This window comes from Oncorhynchus mykiss, chromosome 15 (genome assembly GCF_057628025.1).
Source record: "Oncorhynchus mykiss isolate SJ-2025 chromosome 15, ASM5762802v1, whole genome shotgun sequence".
Taxonomy (NCBI): Eukaryota; Metazoa; Chordata; class Actinopteri; order Salmoniformes; family Salmonidae; genus Oncorhynchus; species Oncorhynchus mykiss.
The window spans coordinates 67,322,369-67,343,893 of NC_143036.1; positions in this window are offsets into that span (position 1 = coordinate 67,322,369).

Here is a 21,525-nt window from a genome sequence, read left to right on the forward strand (position 1 = left end):
CCCCTTTGACTCAAATCATTAATCATACATTTTACACAACGTCTATGTATATGTTTACTTAAATGAACATGCTACCCTTAGATACAATTAACCTGATAACATTATTATCCAATGTATTACTTTTTCCCTCTGCCGCAAATGTCATACATTTCTCAGTGTAAGAAATCCGTAATTTAATCCCAGATATTTAATAAAAATGCAAATCGCATTCTCCCATGGCTCCTTCAACTTACATATTTTAGATAACTTCCATCCATCCCGGAATAAGGAATCCTACTTAAACACACCAGAATACAATGTTTAACTAAGTTAAATCAAACCATAAAATTGACCATAACCAGTAAACAAATAAACAAACCACTTTTATCAGCAAAAAACAAACTATACGAAAACTCACTACTATAATGCTTCAGATGACAAAATTACTCAGAGACTCACGTTTACATCTCAATAAAACAAATCATCATCTGCTTGCCCCTGTTACAGATGTCTACGTATCAGGGGAAAAGCTCAAAAAAACAAATTCAACCTAGCTAATTTCCCGAAACATATGCAATTATGTTTTTCTATAGAGGTTGCTTTTCAACATTAATACCCTAACATTGTTCCACACAATGGAAACAGTGCTCAAATTCACTGGTGTTACATAAACAATCAAACCCGGAATCAACAACCATCAGAATCCATTATCACGATGTTTTATGATTCAGACATCCAGTCTCCCTTTCTCATAGCCTAATACAGTCCAAATAAACGCCACAAATCTATTATGCCCACCTAGCGTATCAGCTGCTAGTTTTTAGCATCTTTCCTGACTATCCTGGTGACTCTCAAATTACTTTTAAAAATATATTTTGTAATTTTTATCAACTTCTGAAAAGTGACTCAAAACAATAATGCACACATTTTCCTTCTAAAAGACAAACAATTTTCTCCGTTACCCCCAGTCACAACATAATTTCCGTGGCGACCAAAAGTGCCTTGCGAGTGATGTCATCAACAAGCGCTCAACCTCGGCCCAATCCTTAACGACTTTAAATTAATTGTAAATAATTGTTGGTTGTCTGCAGCAACAGTAGTACGTACGGGTTCGATAAACCAAACCTAATTTATCACATCTGTTCAAATCTTGAATTATAATTTACCAACATCGCTAAATTCGCTAATTTTATGAAAACTTTTCGATGGGCATAAATCATAATTGTCTCTTTGTTATTATTTAGAATTCATTTTGATTTAAGTAACTGTCTCGTCTTTGACTTAGTATTTTAATTACGACTCTATTCCCAATATGTTATTCACTTGTCTAATTAAAACTCCTAATAAGCCATGTGTGAGTGTACCCCTTTAAGATATCCTGTCTCTGGGAACAGGGAAATCCCCTTAACCCAAACTTTTACTACAACAACAAAACCTAATAATTATGATAATCCCTTCACATCATTCGTTTTAAATCCCTCGATGTTTCATGTAACTCATTCAGTCTATCTTCAAATTGTCGTCCCAAAATATTTTATACACTGCCATACACTCAAACCACTGTGATAAACGTGCACTGTCCCTTTAAGATAAGACATTTACTTGTTCCCGTAATGAAAACAGGTAGTGTTTTTAGAATACGTTAACTTCTTGTTCGAATTCACTGGCGTTACCTAACCAAAAATCAATACTCGGGAAAACAATCACAACTTTTTACGATTAAACTATTCTTACCTATTTTATAGTCCAAAGCGTTGCACTAAATAGCCCCATTGAATGCCTAGCAATTCCGATGCTAGCTGTAGCATTTTTTCAGACTATCCTTACGATATTTCTCTTTTTTTTTTAAAATGTATTTGGAACTTTTAGCCACTTTTGAAAAGTAACTCTAAGCTATAATGCACGCATTTTCCCTCTAAATGCCACAACCCATTTTTTCTGTTTAAATTGATCGTATGTCCGTCGATTCATAAAAATATAACATTCTGGTTATCGTATCTCTACGTTATTCCCTACATTTAACTTTAGGTGACTTTCTCTTCTATATTACATTTATTTAGATGCGACTCCCATCTCAATACAATAAATTGTCTCGCCATTATTTTTAATGACTTATTTTTTCAATTAAATCTAAAACACATTAAACGTTCAGTTCATATCTTTTACAAACACTAGCGACCGTATTTTTTCAGGCAAAACATACAAATAGATGAATTACAATCTAAAATCAATTTTAGTTTATCGGTTTCAAAGCTGAAATACGAACCTTGGTGTCCCGCTATTAAAATGATTGTGTTTACCCGCCGATAACTATATTATTATAATTGTCTGTAGTCGCAAACTTCGACACCGAGAATTCTCAGAAAATCGTCCTTCCTGACTATATTAGTAATATCAGCTTCCATTCAGGTTCTTTGTCTGAGTCAGATTTTGGACGCCTCCCTTCCATTCTCTTTGTTCTCCTATAACGGTAATCTCCCGTTAGTTCCCGTGCCATCTCCGTTCCAGTACAAAGGCTGTATCTCAAGCCTTCCCACATCCGTCTCACTACCAATTTAATATAATTTACGACTGAGCCAAGGTTTTCCGGTGTAGATAAGCATTCTAGCCAGTCTGAAGATATCGTTCATTCATTCCTACCCAGGAACAGACCGTCATTGTTCTAATCATTGATTCATTCACACACATTATATTCAGTACTGGGATCAAGAATTAAAACTCATACATATACAACAACATAACAGTATTCGGATTAGTACATATACAGTAACATAATAGTATTCTGATTAGTCAGTCCTGATTGTACTGTATACAGTGCCTTGCGAAAGTATTCGGCCCCCTTGAACTTTGCGACCTTTTGCCACATTTCAGGTTTCAAACATAAAGATATAAAACTGTATTTTTTTGTGAAGAATCAACAACAAGTGGGACACAATCATGAAGTGGAACGACATTTATTGGATATTTCAAAAAATTTTAACAAATCAAAAACTGAAAGATTGGGCGTGCAAAATTATTCAGCCCCTTTACTTTCAGTGCAGCAAACTCTCTCCAGAAGTTCAGTGAGGATCTCTGAATGATCCAATGTTGACCTAAATGACTAATGATGATAAATACAATCCACCTGTGTGTAATCAAGTCTCCGTATAAATGCACCTGCACTGTGATAGTCTCAGAGGTCCGTTAAAAGCGCAGAGAGCATCATGAAGAACAAGGAACACACCAGGCAGGTCCGAGATACTGTTGTGAAGAAGTTTAAAGCCGGATTTGGATACAAAAACATTTCCCAAGCTTTAAACATCCCAAGGAGCACTGTGCAAGCAATAATATTGAAATGGAAGGAGTATCAGACCACTGCAAATCTACCAAGACCTGGCCGTCCCTCTAAACTTTCAGCTCATACAAGGAGAAGACTGATCAGAGATGCAGCTAAGAGGCCCATGATCACTCTGGATGAACTGCAGAGATCTACAGCTGAGGTGGGAGACTCTGTCCATAGGACAACAATCAGTCGTATATTGCACAAATCTGGCCTTTATGGAAGAGTGGCAAGAAGAAAGCCATTTCTTAAAGATATCCATAAAAAGTGTTGTTTAAAGTTTGCCACAAGCCACCTGGGAGACACACCAAACATGTGGAAGAAGGTGCTCTGGTCAGATGAAACCAAAATTGAACTTTTTGGCAACAATGCAAAACGTTATGTTTGGCGTAAAAGCAACACAGCTGAACACACCATCCCCACTGTCAAACATGGTGGTGGCAGCACCATGGTTTGGGCCTGCTTTTCTTCATCAGGGACAGGGAAGATGGTTAAAATTGATGGGAAGATGGATGGAGCCAAATACAGGACCATTCTGGAAGAAAAGCTGATGGAGTCTGCAAAAGACCTGAGACTGGGACGGAGATTTGTCTTCCAACAAGACAATGATCCAAAACATAAAGCAAAATCTACAATGGAATGGTTCAAAAATAAACATTTCCAGGTGTTAGAATGGCCAAGTCAAAGTCCAGACCTGAATCCAATCGAGAATCTGTGGAAAGAACTGAAAACTGCTGTTCACAAATGCTCTCCATCCAACCTCACTGAGCTCGAGCTGTTTTGCAAGGAGGAATGGGAAAAAATATCAGTCTCTCGATGTGCAAAACTGATAGAGACATACCCCAAGCGACTTACAGCTGTAATCGCAGCAAAAGGTGGCGCTACAAAGTATTAACTTAAGGGGGCTGAATAATTTTGCACGCCCAATTTTTCAGTTTTTGATTTGTTAATTAAAAAAGTTTGAAATATCCAATAAATTTCGTTCCACTTCATGATTGTGTCCCACTTGTTGTTGATTCTTCACAAAAAAATACAGTTTTATATCTTTATGTTTGAAGCCTGAAATGTGGCAAAAGGTCGCAAAGTTCAAGGGGGCCGAATACTTTCGCAAGGCACTGTACATAATTAGTCATCATTGATAAAAATTCCCATAACAAATACCCAACCAGTAACATACATAATACCCAACCAGTAACATGCATAATACCCAACCAGTAACATACATAATACCCAACCACAGTAACATACATAATACCCAACCAGTAACATACATAATACCCAACCAGTAACATACATAATACCCAACCAGTAACATACATAATACCCAACCACAGTAACATACATAATACCCAACCAGTAACATACATAATACCCAACCAGTAACATACATAATACCCAACCAGTAACATACATAATACCCAACCACAAACATACATAATACCCAACCACAATAACATACATAATACCCAACCACAATAACATACATAATACCCGACCAGTAACATACATAATACCCAACCAGTAACATACATAATACCCAACCAGTAACATACATAATACCCAACCAGTAACATACATAATACCCAACCAGTAACATACATAATACCCAACCACAATAACATACTGTAACGGTTTTCTGTATGAGAAGGAGAGTCGGACCAAAATGCGGCGTGTCTATTGCAATCCATGTTTAATGAAGTAACACACTAAACACAAACACTATCAAAACAATAAACTTAACGAAAACCGAAACAGCCTATACTTGTGTAACCTAACACAGAACAATGACATCAGGACAATAAGGACAATCACCCACCACAAACTCAAAGAATATGGCTGCCTAAATATGGTTCCCAATCAGAGACAACGATAAACACCTGCCTCTGATTGAGAACCACTTCAGACAGCCATAGACTTAGCTAGAACACCCCACTAGCTACAATCCCCATAAATACACACCACATACAAAAACCCATGCCACACCCTGGCCTGACCAAATAAATAAAGATAAACACAAAATACTTTGACCAGGGTGTGACAGAACCCCCCCCCTAAGGTGCGGACTCCCGAACGCACCTCAAAACAATAGGGAGGGTCCGGGTGGGCGTCTGTCCATGGTGGCGGCTCCGGCGCGGGACGTGGACCCCACTCAATCAATGTCTTAGTCCCTTCTCCTCGCGTCCCTGGATAGTCCACCCTCGCCACCGACCATGGCCTAGTAGTCCTCACCCAGAACCCCACTGGACTGAGGAGCAGATCGGGACTGAGGGGCAGCTCGGGACTGAGGCAGCTCGGGACTGAGGGGAAGCTCAGGAGTGAGAGGAAGCTCAGGAGTGAGAGGAAGCTCAGGAGTGAGAGGAAGCTCAGGCAGGTTGATGAATCTACCAGATCCAGGCTGGCTGGTGGTTTCGGCAGATCCTGGCTGACTGGCAGATCCTGGCTGACTGGCAGATCCTGGCTGACTGGCAGATCTGGTCGACTGGCAGATCTGGAAGAGTCTGGTCGACTGGCAGATCTGGAAGAGTCTGGTCGACTGGCAGATCTGGAAGAGTCTGGTCGACTGGCAGATCTGGAAGAGTCTGGTCGACTGGCAGATCTGGAAGAGTCTGGTCGACTGGCAGATCTGGAAGAGTCTGGTCGACTGGCAGATCTGGAAGAGTCCATGCTGACTGGCTGCTCCATGATGACTGGCAGCTCTGGCTGCTCCATGCTGACTGGCTGCTCCATGCTGACTGGCAGCTCTGGCTGCTCCATGCTGACTGGCAGCTCTGGCTGCTCCATGCTGACTGGCTGCTCTGGCTGCTCCATGCTGACTGGCTGCTCTGGCTGCTCCATGCTGACTGGCTGCTCCATGCTGACTGGCTGCTCCATGCTGACTGGCGGCCCTGGCTGCTCCATGCTGACTGGCGGCCCTGGCTGCTCCATGCTGACTGGCGGCCCTGGCTGCTCCACACTGACTGGCGGCCATGGCTGCTCCTTGCAGACTGGCAGCTCTGGCGGCTCCTTGCAGACTGGCAGCTCTGGCGGCTCCTTGCAGACTGGCAGCTCTGGCGGCTCCTTGCAGACTGGCAGCTCTGGCGGCTCCTTGCAGACTGGCAGCTCTGGCGGCATCCTGCAGACAGGCAGCTCTGGCGGCTCCTTGCAGACTGGCAGCTCCTTGCAGACTGGCAGCTCTATGCAGACTGGCAGCTCCTTGCAGACTGACAGCTCCTTGCTAACTGGCAGCTCCATGCTAACTGGCAGCTCTATGCTAACTGGCAGCTCTATGCTAACTGGCAGCTCTATGCTAACTGGCAGCTCTATGCTAACTGGCAGTCCTGAACAGGCGGGAGACTCCGGCAGCGCTGTAGAGAAGGAAGGCTCTAACAGCGCTAAACAGGCGGGAGACTCCGACAGCGCTGTAGAGAAGGAAGGCTCTAACAGCGCTAAACAGGCGGGAGACTCCGACAGCACTGGAGAGGAGGAAGGCTCTGGCAGCGCTGGACAGGCGAGGCGCACTATAGGCCTGATGCGTGGTGCTGGCACTGGTGGTACTGGGCCGAGGACACGCACAGGAAGCCTGGTGCGGGGAGCTGCTACCGGAGGGCTGGGGTGAGGAGGTGGTACTGGGTAGACCGGACCGTGCAGGCGCACTGGAGCTCTTGAGCACCGAGCCTGCCCAACCTTACCTGGTTGAATGCTCACGGTCGCCCTGCCAGTGCGGCGAGGTGGAATAGCCCGCACTGGGCTATGCAGGCGAACCGGAGACACAGAGCGCAAGGCTGGTGCCATGTAAGCCGGCCCAAGGAGACGCACTGGGGACCAGCTGCGTAGAGCCGGTTTCATGGCATTAGGCTCGATGCTCAATCTAGCCCGGCCGACACGCGGAGCTGGAATATACCGCACCGGGCTATGCACCCGCACTGGAGACACCGTGCGCACCACTGCATAACACGGTGCCTGTCCGGTCTCTCTAGCCCCCCGGTAAGCACAGGGAGTCTGCCCAGGTCTCCTACCTGGCGTAGCCATACTCCCTGTTAGCCCCCCCCCCAAGAAATTTTTGGGGCTGCCTCTCAGGCTTCCATCCGCTACGTCGAGCTGCCTCCTCATATCTGCGCCTCTCTGCTTTCACCGCCTCCATTCTACGATAACCTTCCTCGCACTGCTCCAGCGAATCCCAGGCGGGCTCCGGCACTCTCCCTGGGTCGGCCGCCCACCTGTCGATCTCCTCCCAAGTAGTATACTCCATACTGTACTCCTCCTTGGGCTGTTCCTGTTGTTTCTTCTTCCGCTGCACCTTAGTGCGGCTACACTCCCCTGGTTTAGCCCAGGGTCCTCTCCCGTCGAGGATTTCCTCCCATGTCCAGAAATCCTTATTGCGCATCTCCTCGCGCTGCTCCTTCCTGTTGACACGCTGCTTGGTCCTTTTGTGGTGGGTGATTCTGTAACGGTTTTCTGTATGAGAAGGAGAGTCGGACCAAAATGCGGCGTGTCTATTGCAATCCATGTTTAATGAAGTAACACACTAAACACAAACACTATCAAAACAATAAACTTAACGAAAACCGAAACAGCCTATACTTGTGTAACCTAACACAGAACAATGACATCAGGACAATAAGGACAATCACCCACCACAAACTCAAAGAATATGGCTGCCTAAATATGGTTCCCAATCAGAGACAACGATAAACACCTGCCTCTGATTGAGAACCACTTCAGACAGCCATAGACTTAGCTAGAACACCCCACTAGCTACAATCCCCATAAATACACACCACATACAAAAACCCATGCCACACCCTGGCCTGACCAAATAAATAAAGATAAACACAAAATACTTTGACCAGGGTGTGACACATACATAATACCCAACCAGTAACATACATAATACCCAACCAGTAACATATATAATACCCAACCACAATAACATACATAATACCCAACCAGTAACATACATAATACCCAACCAGTAACATACATAATACCCAACCAGTAACATACATAATACCCAACCAGTAACATACATAATACCCAACCAGTAACATACATAATACCCAACCAGTAACATACATAATACCCAACCAGTAACATGCATAATACCCAACCAGTAACATACATAATACCCAACCAGTAACATACATAATACCCAACCAGTAACATACATAATACCCAACCAGTAACATACATAATACCCAACCAGTAACATACATAATACCCAACCAATAACATACATAATACCCAACCAGTAACATACATAATACCCAACCAGTAACATATATAATACCCAACCAGTAACATGCATGTATACCTCTAATGATGTATGTGATTATGATGTTATGTTATCTAATCGTGTGTCTACTAGTGTATAATATTCTAAACATATTTTTGGTCCTCTCTCCTCACCATACACTGGTTAACTTTGCCCTTCTAATCATTTTCTTATTTTGGTTCCTTCCATCTGCCTCCCTCTTACACACAATTACCCATACCCACTATTTTTGCTGTCTTGCTAAAGCTACTTTTTCTCATTCTAAACTACTCCTTCCCCCTTCTTTCTCCCTTCTACACCCCAGATCATAGCTTGTATCATTGCTTCAATCCCAGCATGCTTTGCAGGGAGGTGTGTTACCCCTGTTATTATCTTCCTGTTGCAACGGCACCCAGACGCAGCCGTACGGCAGTTGATTGACGGGCCAGCCGTGTCGCAGAGACATGTTGTAAAGAGGCCAGTGACAGGTGACTTCTGTGAACCCGGCTCCCACACCCAGACCATCCGAGCAGAGAGACAGGGGACGTGACGAGAGAAACCCCACTGATGAAAACACACACATAGACACACACACGAGCATAGACACACACACATACAGTATTTACACACGCTTTCTCACACACACACACACACACACACACAGACTCCCTCGTCAGTGCTACCCCAAGGCTCATTTCACCTCTCTCTCATGCTAAATGACAGTGGCTGATTTTGCAGACAGCGGGAGGTAAGAGTGCAAATGTTCCTGGAGGAATGTCACAGACTTAGTTCAATGGAATTCTTCTTCTCTGTCTCTCTGTCAGTGTCAAGCTAGACCTGACAAGACAGTCTTCTCTGTCTCTCTGTCAGTGTCAAGGCAGACCTGACAAGAAAGTCTTCTCTGTCTCTCTGTCAGTGTCAAGGCAGACATGACAAGACAGTCTTCTCTGTCTCTCTGTCAGTGTCAACGCAGACCTGACAAGACAGTCTTGATGTGTTCTTGGTAGACCCAAGAATCCATTTTGAGCAGTTTCTTGTCATCCCAAGAAAATGTTCAGGCTTTTTATACATCTTTGGTATACTTGGTTTTATTTAGCGCATTTGGAAACTATTCAGACCCCTTGCCTTTTTCCACATTTTGTAACGTTACAGCCTTATGGATTAAAAAGGTTTTTTTCCTCCTCAATCTACACACAATACCCCATAAAGATTCAGCAAAACAGGTTTTTAGAAATGTGTGCGAATTTAATACAAACAAAAGCAGAATTCAGACAGTTTGCCATGAGACTCCAAATTGATCTCAGGTGCATCCTGTTTCCATTGATCATCCTTGTGTTTCTACAACTTGATTGGAGTCCACATGTGGTAAATTCAATCGATTGGACATGATTTGGAAAGGCACACGCATGTCTATATAAGGTCCCACAATTGACAGTGCATGTCAGAGCAAAAACCAGGAATTGTAAGAGCTCCGATACAGGATTGCGACGAGGCACAGATCTGGGGAAGGGTATCAAATAATGTCTCCAGCATTGAAGGTCCCCAAGAACACAGTGGCCTCCATCATTCTTAAATGGAAAACATCTGGAACCACCAAGACTCAGGGTGGTGACCAAGAACCCGATGGTCACTTTGACAGAGCTCCAGAGTTCCTCAGTGGCGATAATAGACACTTCCAGAAAGACAACCATCTCTGCAGCACTCCATCAATCCGACCTTTATGGTAGAGTGGCCAGACGGAAGCCACTCCTCAGTAAAAGGCACATAACAACCCACTTGGAGTTTGTCAAAAGGCACCTAAAGACTCTCAGACCATGAGAAACAAGATTCTCTGGTCTGATAAAACCAAGATTGAACTCTTTGGCCTGAATGACAAGCGTCACGTCTGGAGGACACCTGGCACCATCCCTACGCTAAAGCATTGTGGTGGCAGCATCATGCTGTGGGGGTGTTTTTCAGCTGCAGGAACTGGGAGACTAGTCAAGATGAATGGAGCAAAGTACAGAGAGATCCTTGATGAAAACCTGCTCCAGAGTGCTCAAGACTTCAGACTGGGTCAAAGGTTCACCTTCCAACAGGACAACGACCCTTAGGACACAGCCAAGACAATGCAGGAGTGGCTTAGGGACAAGTCTCTGAATGTCCTTGAGTGGACCAGCCAGAGCCCGGACATCAACCTGATCGAACATCTCTGGAGAGACCTGAAAATAGCTGTGCAGAGATGCTCCCCATCCAACCTGACAGAGCTTGAGAGGATCTGCAGAGAAGAATGGGAAAACACCCCAACTACAGGTGTGCCAAACTTGTAGTGTCATACCCAAGAAGACTCGAGGCTGTAATCGCTGCCAAATGTGCTTCAACAAAGTACTGAGTAAAGGGTCTGAATACTTAAATTTGATGTTTCAGTTTTGCATTTTTAATACATTTGAAATTTTCCTAAAAACCTGTTTTTGAATTGTCATTGTGTGTAGATATTGTATTGTGTGTAGATTGATGAGGGGGGAAACTAATCAATTTTAGAATAAGGTTGTAACGTAACCTACCTCATCCCCATACAGTATTTATTTATTTATCTTGCTCCTTTGCACCCCAGTATCTCTACTTGCACATTCATCTTCTGCACATCTACCATTCCAGTGTTTAATTGCTATATTGTAATTACTTCACCACCATGGCCTTTTCATTTCCTTATCTTAACTCATTTACACTCACTGTATATATACTTTTGTTTTCTTTTGTTCTACTGTATTATTGACTGTATGTTTTGTTTATTTATTCCATGTGTAACTCTGTTTTGTTGTATGTGTCAAATTGCTGTGCTTTATCTTGGCCAGGTCGCAGTTGCAAATGAAAACTTCTCAACTAGCCTACCTGGTTAAATAAAGGTGAAATACATTTTTTTTTTTTAAATGTGGACAAAGTCAAAGGGTCTGAATGCTTTCTGAATGCGAGTTCTAGCTCATTTACCTGCTGTTGGAAACTCAATGCTTCATATGTAGGTCTGTCCTTGGTCTACTAGTCTTTAGGAGCGACTTTTCCTGCTGGGGTAACGTACTGCTTTATTGGTATCCAACATTTTATTCAGGAGATGTTTCAAACTGGTTGTCAACACCTTGCTAAGAAGCTTACGTCAACTTGGGGTAACTGAGAAAAGTATCACCTTTCCCCAGTTATGGCTAAATGCTAATCCTAGCCTCCCTCTCTCTCTGCCTTTGATTCAGATAGACTGTCGAGTGCTGAGAGGAGCTGATGACATTAGCCTACAGTAGCAGTTTCCCCCAAGCCTAACTGCCTATTGGGCTCCTGTAATTAGTCCATGGTAATATTCCTGCAATTAACCTCACCTCGTTTTAGCGATCATGTTTTAATGATGAGATAGAGCGAGTCAGTGCATCTGAAGTCCACAGGGATGCATGCATGACACGACCCGGCGCCTCAGCCTCTTCATTAACAGCACTGAAGGACACGGGGGTCACGCACACACACACACTCCAGACAACTTGGATTACCTTTTGTTTACTTCCCAAGGGCAAAGAGGAAAGGAAATGAGGAAAGGAAATGAGGAAAGGAAATGCGTCATGGAAGAATACACTTGTTTTTCTCATTTTATGTAACCCTCCAAGTCTAGTTAAAAGGTGGTAGGAAAGCTTGAGTGGGGATAGACTTTTCTGCGTTGAAATGGCAGTAAAATATGTATTTATATATTTTTCTCTTAAAAGGTAAATCATTGTCATTTACAGTGATTTACAGTTAGAATTGTTGCATATAGCAGGTTTTCCAAACTCGGTCCTGTTTTTGCCCTAACACTACACAGCTGATTCAAATAACTAACTCTTCATCAAGCTGTGATTATTTGAATCAGCTGTGTAGTGCTAGGGCAAAAACCAAAACATGCACCCAGGGGGGACCCCAGGACCCAGTTTGGGAAATCCTGACAAAAAGCACTTTCACGTCCTTTTAAATCCTTCCTTGGCATCAGACCTCTATTTACTTATCATTTCCTCTGAACGCCACTCTGATTCTCTTATTGTATTTTAGCAGGGAGTCCCACTGAGACCAAGGCCTCCTTGGCAAGGAAGACTTCTCTGTAATAGTCTACTGCAGGGGTAGGCAACCGTGTTCCTGGATTGCCGCAGGTACAGCAACACACCTGGTCTTCCAGGTGGGCTAAATCCAACACAGGAAGTGCCTGCGGCCCTCCAGGACCAGGGTTGCCTTCCCCTACTCTACAGTGTAGCAGTTAAAAGCCTAGTGGAGGAGGTTCAGCAGTGTATCCACAACAAGAGCTGCTGAGTGGCCGTAGAGCAGCAATAGTGAAGTGTCTTGTCTGACAGTGGGGCATTTGTACATCAAGGACATGGCTCACTGACGACTCCATTAGTGGCTGTCATAGGGCCAGGGGGACTGCACGGGGGCCTCTGATCAATCTGATCTACTTAGCACCTTGGCCCTTGGCCCCCATGTACCTCTATTCTCCTCAGCCATAGTATAGACACTAGCAGGTGAGTTGGCGAGAGATATGAGAAGGACACGTGTGTTTCTCCAGGAGGGATTAGGGTTTCTATTGTAATGTACACACACATGCATGCATCATTGTTATGTTTAATTACATGAACACACACACACACAGACACACACACACACTAACACACTGATACACACACTTGGAAGAATGCTCTTTTCCATAATTTGATGGAAAGCCATTCAGAATACAGATGAATTGTAGAGAAGCAGAATAAGTCTAAAGACAGGGATTTTTTCCGGCTTAAATCAGAGTTACTAAATCATTCCTCCAATCCCTGAGCAATACAGAACCACCTGAGGATGCCATGGTTTCAATCCTGGCTTTTTTTATTTAAAAAAATATATATATATTTTACCCCTTTAACTCCCCAATTTCATGGTATCCAATTGTTTTTTAGTAGCTACTATCTTGTCTCATCGCTACAACTCCCATACGGGCTCGGGAGAGACGAAGGTTGAAAGTCATGCGTCCTCCGATACACAACCCAACCAAGCCACACTGTTTCTTAACACAGCGCGCATCCAACCCGGAAGCCAGCCGCACCAATGTGTCGGAGGAAACACCGTGCACCTGGCAACCTTGGTTAGCGTGCACTGCGCCCTGCCCACCACAGGAGTCACTGGTGCGCGATGAGACAAGGATATCCCTACCGGCCAAGCCCTCCCTAACCCGGCCAATTGTGCGTCGCCCCACGGACCTCCCGGTCGCGGCCGGTTGCGACAGAGCCTGGGCACGAACCCAGAGTCTCTGGTGGCACAGCTGGCGCTGCAGTACAGCGCCCTTAACCACTGCACCACCCGGGAGGCCTCAATCCCGGCTTTTTGATCACATCTCACCCCTATCATCAGGTGTTGTCTTCATGACAGGGGTCAGAGGCCGTAGGTCAAAGGTCGAAACGTGACATGTCTGGCCCAGGCATGGTGACTCTGTCCATGTAGCTGTGACTGGAGGAACATGTGAGCACGTCAGCTATTCAATCAGTCATACTGTCACAGTCTTGCGTCCCAAACGGCACCCTGTTCCCTTTATAGTGCACTACTTTGCTGGGTTAAGAAATTGTGCACTATATAGGGAATAGGGTTCCATTTGGGACGCATTCAGGGATAACAGAGTCTTTTGTCTTGGCTTCAGTAAGTGTCCCCCTTTGACACACAGGACTGATCAATAACCATTGTTTTCTGAGGGGGTTTAGAAAAACGTTTGTGGCTTTTTACTGTACTGATTATCGAGTGTTGTAGGGAGTGACAATGACACATAGAAATAGATGTCATGGTTGTTCTGGAAAATCCTTTGTTGCTTTGCTGGTGTTTGAGGGTGGGGAGGGTGATGGTGGGAGTGTGCCTGCATGTGGGTACATCAGAGGAGGATGGTAGGAGGAGCTATAGGAGGACAAGCTCATTGTAAAGACTGGAATGGACTTGTTAGAATGGTATCAAACACCACAAACATATGGAAACAACAGGTTTGACTCCGTTCCATCTATTCCATTCCAGTCATTACAATGAGTGTGTCCTCCTATAGCTCCCCCCACCAGCCTCCAGTGGTGTACATGTGATACTGCATACTTGTGTGCGCATTGACACATTTCTGTGTATGAACATTTGTGCATGTATGCCTGCACATACACCTATGTCTTTGCATTCACCTTCACATGTATCTACAATATGTGTATCCATGTATACCTCCATCCACGTTCACATATCCTCGGTTCCTTCACTGGTATCTCCAGCCCCCCTTAAATGATGGATGAACCTGGCAATGTGGAACGATTACGCAACCATGTACCCCACCTGTACCCCACTGGCTTCATTATTCCGTGTTAGGATCATTTGGCCGTTAGTGTCGCCCGGGCACCCCATGACAGCCAACATTAATATTTAGCAGTCTCTTTTAGAAGAGGAGACACAGCGGTAGAGAGAGAGAAAAAGAGGAGAGGAAAGGAAACAGAAGCCAACGGTTGTCCGCCTCGGACAGAACTGACACATAGAGGACAGGTCGGCCATCTGTTTACAAGCGTCAGTGAATTGCATTTTGGGTCGGCTAATAGTTTTTGGGTTTTTTGTCTTTCCCCCGGAGCAAACAGTATGTTTGTTCATTTATTCATATTGTTGGCCCGTGCACATATGCCAAAAGTGCATCCTTTTGCCTATTTCCCATGCAGAGAAAGGCCTTAAAGGCGTTTTGTTGTGAACAGCACGGATGAGATTAGTATTTTGTCCTTAAAGTAACAGGTGTGAATAAGGGTGTTATTCAATCAAAACTGAAAAGCAGGTTTCCGGGGTGGAGTCAAAATAGCATTTTGGTATATCCCTGTGTTGTGATTGGACCTCCAGGTCTATCCCTATGTTGTGATTGGACCTCCAGGTCTATCCCTGTGTTGTGATTGCACCTCCAGGTCTAGTCCTGTGCTGTGATTGGACCTCCAGGTCTAGCCCTGTGTTGTGACTGGACCTCCAGGTCTAGCCCTGTGTTGTGATTGGATCTCCAGATCTAGCCCTGTGTTGTGATTGGACCTCCAGGTCTAGTCCTGTGCTGTGGTTGGACCTCCAGGTCTAGTCCTGTGTTGTGATTGGACCTCCAGGTCTAGCCCTGTGCTGTGATTGGACCTCCATGTCTAGTCCTGTGCTGTGATTGGACCTCCAGGTCTAGCCCTGTGCTGTGATTGGACCTTTGTTTGGACCTTTGATTACATCCCCAGCTAGCGGCCCTTATTGCGTTTGCGTCTCTCTCCCCTGCTGCCCTGCGATGCGTAATCACTGCGAATTAGCATGTGTTAGGGTAGCGCTTAGCGGCCGCTCCTTGGAGTCTCACCCCTGTGTGTCTGCTGTAATGTAATCCCATTTGTTGTCTTGGTCTGGCCTCTATCAGGGCCGCTGGATTCAAATCAGATGGTTACTTTAAAGGCCTGTTGGGTTCCCCTCTGTCTAACAAGATTCAATTACTCTATCCAAACAGAGTGATTAGATTTGGCTGCATGTCTCCTTCTGAACTCACATTTCCCAAGCAAGTGTGTGTGTGTGTCTATAATAACAATTTGGTGGATGCTTATATTTGTCCTGATTGTGTGTATGTGTGTGTGTTTTCATGCATCCATGCTTTTGTTCAGGTTTTTGTCTACATAATTGAATGTGGTAGACATTGTTCTCCCTGTAAATATTTAGCCCAGACTCAGACATTGTGGGCAGTCTGAATCTTCCCCTATGCCCTTGGCAACTCACAGCAGACAAAGAAGTCCAATTCAATCTAGATCTGATGTGTGAGATCTGTCTGGAAGGAGTCTTTAACTCATTGCTGAATGTGTGGTGAATGTCACATTCACTGGAGCCTTCAATCTACTGCTATTGTGAGTCTATACGGAGTAACAAAATCATCACAATGTCAATCTACTGCTATTGTGAGTCTATACGGAATAACAAAATCATCACAATGTCAATCTACTGCTATTGTGAGTCTATACGGAATAACAAAATCATCACAATGTCAGTGTAAGCAGTTGCATCGTGTCAACAAATGTTACTTCTGTTTTCAGAGAAACTACCAAAATGCAGGTGTAAAGTGTTTTATAGCTGACTGACTGAGACACATATTTGCGGACCAGCTTTCTCAGCGAGGTTCTGGCAGTCTGGGTCTGAGTACAGCGGACATGTTTGTTCCATGAGCCTAACGCTCCCATTGTCCCAGCTGTTTGCCTTGATTCATAACACACTTCTGCTGAACACCCTTTTCCAAGAAACGTGACAAAAGTGGGTCAAATAACAGTAATATTTTCTAAGTGACCCAGCTCATGTAGCAGATCATTTTGCAGCACCTCATTTGTTGCTTGGAATCCTTTCAGCACTCACCTGTTGAACACTTGCATTCCGGAGAGTCAGCAAAGCTCACTAAACGACTGCATTTCCCAAACGACTGCTAATTTGCACACCAGTGACTGAGTCAGACATGAGCCTTTGAACGCTAACGAGTGACTCAGTTCTCTGCTTGATAATTAGTTGGGTACAGCCACGGGTCAGACTCCACCTCGGCGCCCGACTCCCCAAGAAATCACTATGACATTTTCCAAGACAGCGTCACTGTCAAGGACACGCTTTCAGCAGTCTTCACAACATGTCTTCTCTTTTTTATACTACTTCTTGATGGTGACTTGATGGTGACTTGATGGTGACTTGATGGTGACTTGATGGTGACTTGATGGTGACTTGATGGTGACTAGGTATTTGATGTTTTTGACATGAGCCATTATCAATTGCCTATTAAAGTGATTGGCTTATCCTAGTGTTAACCCCATCCACCTGTGCACCGGAAATCAGTGACCCCATTGACACACTTTGAGTTGGTTTTACAGCGTTCACACCTCTGATGTATTACAGCATGCTGTGTATTTAACAGCCGCTAAAACGTTGCTAAGTAACAGAGATCCGTGTGTATCAATGCATCTTCGTTCTTAATGGCACTAAGTATAGTCTTGTGACTGTACCTGCACCATCAAACTGCTCTCTTGAAACAAAAAACCTTATTGCACAAACATAAATAACCACATTTAATAAATAACATGATATGTGTCGGGTGAACGGCACCATAAAAGAGGAGATAAAAATAACAGTTTTATTCTTTGACCATTTCAATTTCTTCCAAACTAAAGTTGTTTTTTAAACAAGGTGGTATAAGTAACTGTAAAATAGGGTCATTTCCCTACACCCTAATAAAAATAGAACTAAAATACCCAACATTGGCAATTGAATTGCAAAACGTGTCTTCGTCTAACTTCAAATGTCCAAACCAGACAAACCAGTGTAAATAGAACTACTATACTGCTATAGTGTCCACTGACAGGACATAAATTGAATGCAGGCCGGTATGCCTCACCAGCCATCAGCCAGGCAATGTAAAGCATGTAACAGTCTGACCCTCATCTCCATACAGTCAGTACATGTAACAGTCTGACCCTCATCTCCACACAGTCAGTACATGTAACAGTCTGACCCTCATCTCCATACAGTCTGACCCTCATCTCCATACAGTCAGTACATGTAACAGTCAGACTCTCATCTCCATACAGTCAGTACATGTAACAGTCTGACCCTCATCTCCATACAGTCAGTACATGTAACAGTCTGACCCTCATCTCCACACAGTCAGTACATGTAACAGTCTGACCCTCATCTCCATACAGTCAGTACATGTAACAGTATGACCCTCATCTCCATACAGTCAGTACATGTAACAGTCTGACCCTCATCTCCACACAGTCAGTACACGTAACAGTCTGACCCTCATCTCCATACAGTCTGACCCTCATCTCCATACAGTCGGTACATGTAACAGTCAGACCCTCATCTCCATACAGTCAGTACATGTAGAAGTCTGACCCTCATCTCCATACAGTCTGACCCTCATCTCCATACAGTCAGTACATGTAACAGTCTGACCCTCATCTCCATACAGCCTGATCCTCATCTCCATACAGCCTGACCCTCATCTCCATACAGTCTGACCCTCATCTCCATACAGTCTGACCCTCATCTCCATACAGCCTGACCCTCATCTCCATACAGCCTGACCCTCATCTCCATACAGCCTGACCCTCATCTCCATACAGCCTGACCCTCATCTCCACACAGTCAGTACATGTAACAGTCTGACCCTCATCTCCACACAGTCAGTACATGTAACAGTCTGACCCTCATCTCCATACAGTCAGTACATGTAACAGTCTGACCCTCATCTCCATACAGTCGGTACATGTAACAGTCTGACCCTCATCTCCATACAGTCAGTACATGTAACACTGGACTCTTCAACTCCCTTTTAGAGCATTGCTGTAGATGAGAACGTGTTCCCAGTCAACTTACCTTCTATAACAAGGTGTCACACTTTATCTCAATAGGCACCTTATGCATGTACTGTGTGTGTGTGTGTGTGTGTGTGTGTGTGTGTGTGTGTGTGTGTGTGTGTGTGTGTGTGTGTGTGTGTTCGCGCTCAACAGACAATCGGTAACATTTCTTCCTATAACATTTCCTAAGTGACAAAACACATGCCTGTTGACTCACTGCAGGGAAGCATCTATTAACTAAAGTTGACAAACAAACAAACGAGACAAACATCAACACTGACAGCGAATAGCGACACTACTTTCTCTGATGTTTACTCATCTATATCGCCCAGCAGCCCTGTACATATTTCTATAACAACACCACACAACCTGGTCCTCCTGTATCTAGGGCTATATAGGACAGGGTACTAGAGAGTTACTGTCCATTAATACATCCAGTTTTAATGTTGTTTATTTGTATGCAGATCAGAGGTAAATGTATTCCTCTCCTACAGGGGCTGACACCTCATCTCTATTCATATCTGCACTGTTAATTAGCATTTTCCCACTGATCTCCTTTGTGGAGCGGAAACAGTTCTCTCTCTCTCTCTCTATATATATAGAGAGAGAGAGAGAGAGAGAGAGAGAGAACAGTTTCTCTGTCTCTATATACAGTGCCTTGCGAAAGTATTCGGCCCCCTTGAACTTTGCGACCTTTTGACACATTTCAGGCTTCAAACATGAAAATATAAAACTGTCTTTTTTTGTGAAGAATCAACAACAAGTGGGACACAATCATGAAGTGGAACGACATATATTGGATATTTCAAACTTTTTTAACAAATCAAAAACTGAAAAATTGGGCGTGCAAAATTATTCAGCCCCTTTACTTTCAGTGCAGCAAACTCTCTCCAGAAGTTCAGTGAGGATCTCTGAATGATCCAATGTTGACCTAAATGACTAATGATGATAAATACAATCCACCTGTGTGTAATCAAGTCTCCGTATAAATGCACCTGCACTGTGATAGTCTCAGAGGTCCGTTAAAAGCGCAGAGAGCATCATGAAGAATAAGGAACACACCAGGCAGGTCCTAGATACTGTTGTGAAGAAGTTTAAAGCCGGATTTGGATACAAAAAGATTTCCCAAGCTTTAAACATCCCAAGGAGCACTGTGCAAGCGATAATATTGAAATGGAAGGAGTATCAGACCACTGCAAATCTACCAAGACCTGGCCGTCCCTCTAAACTTTCAGCTCATACAAGGAGAAGACTGATCAGAGATGCAGCCAAGAGGTCCATGATCACTCTGGATGAACTGCAGAGATCTACAGCTGAGGTGGGAGACTCTGTCCATAGGACAACAATCAGTCGTATATTGCACAAATCTGGCATTTATGGAAGAGTGGCAAGAAGAAAGCCATTTCTTAAAGATATCCATAAAAAGTGTTGTTTAAAGTTTGCCACAAGCCACCTGGGAGACACACCAAACATGTGGAAGAAGGTGCACTGGTCAGATGAAACCAAAATTGAACTTTTTGGCAACAATGCAAAACGTTATGTTTGGCGGAAAAACAACACAGCTGAACACACCATCCCCACTGTCAAACATGGTGGTGGCAGCATCATGGTTTGGGCCTGCTTTTCTTCAGCAGGGACAGGGAAGATGGTTAAAATTGATGGGAAGATGGATGGAGACAAATACAGGACCATTCTGGAAGAAAACCTGATGGAGTCTGCAAAAGACCTGAGACTGGGATGGAGATTTGTCTTCCAACAAGACAATGATCCAAAACATAAAGCAAAATCTACAATGAAATGGTTAAAAAATAAACATATCCAGGTGTTAGAATGGCCAAGTCAAAGTCCAGACCTGAATCCAATCGAGAATCTGTGGAAAGAACTGAAAACTGCTGTTCACAAATGCTCTCCATCCAACCTCACTGAGCTCGAGCTGTTTTGCAAGGAGGAATGGGAAAAAATGTCAGTCTCTCGATGTGCAAAACTGATAGAGACATACCCCAAGCGACTTACAGCTGTAATCGCAGCAAAAGGTGGCGCTACAAAGTATTAACTTAAGGGGGCTGAATAATTTTGCACGCCCAATTTTTGAGTTTTTGATTTGTTAAAAAAGTTTGAAATATCCAATAAATGTCGTTCCACTTCATGATTGTGTCCCACTTGTTGTTGATTCTTCACAAAAAAATACAGTTTTATATCTTTATGTTTGAAGCCTGAAATGTGGCAAAAGGTCGCAAAGTTCAAGTTCAAGTTCACTTTCGCAAGGCACTGTATATCTATTTGTTTTGGTGTGTTTATTTTGTACACTGCTAAGGGATTGTTTTTATTCTATTTAAAAACCTCTGACAAAAAAAGAGCTTTACGTTTGATAACGGCCGAGCGAACACATCGTTCCTGTTTGATAGCCTACATGTTAATTGTATAAATAAATTGCTTTCTGAGCGAGTGATGTCATCCAGTGTCACAACCCTAACCCTACTACTCGTTTTAATGATGCATGCAGTGGAGTAGTCTATTTGCCGGGTGTCTCAGCGGAAGTCAATTGATTAGCATTTACATGTTCTTTGATATATTGCTCATCAACAATGCAGCCAATGCCGTTGACTGACCCGTCAATGGAATAAAAGGCAGTTCAGACCTAT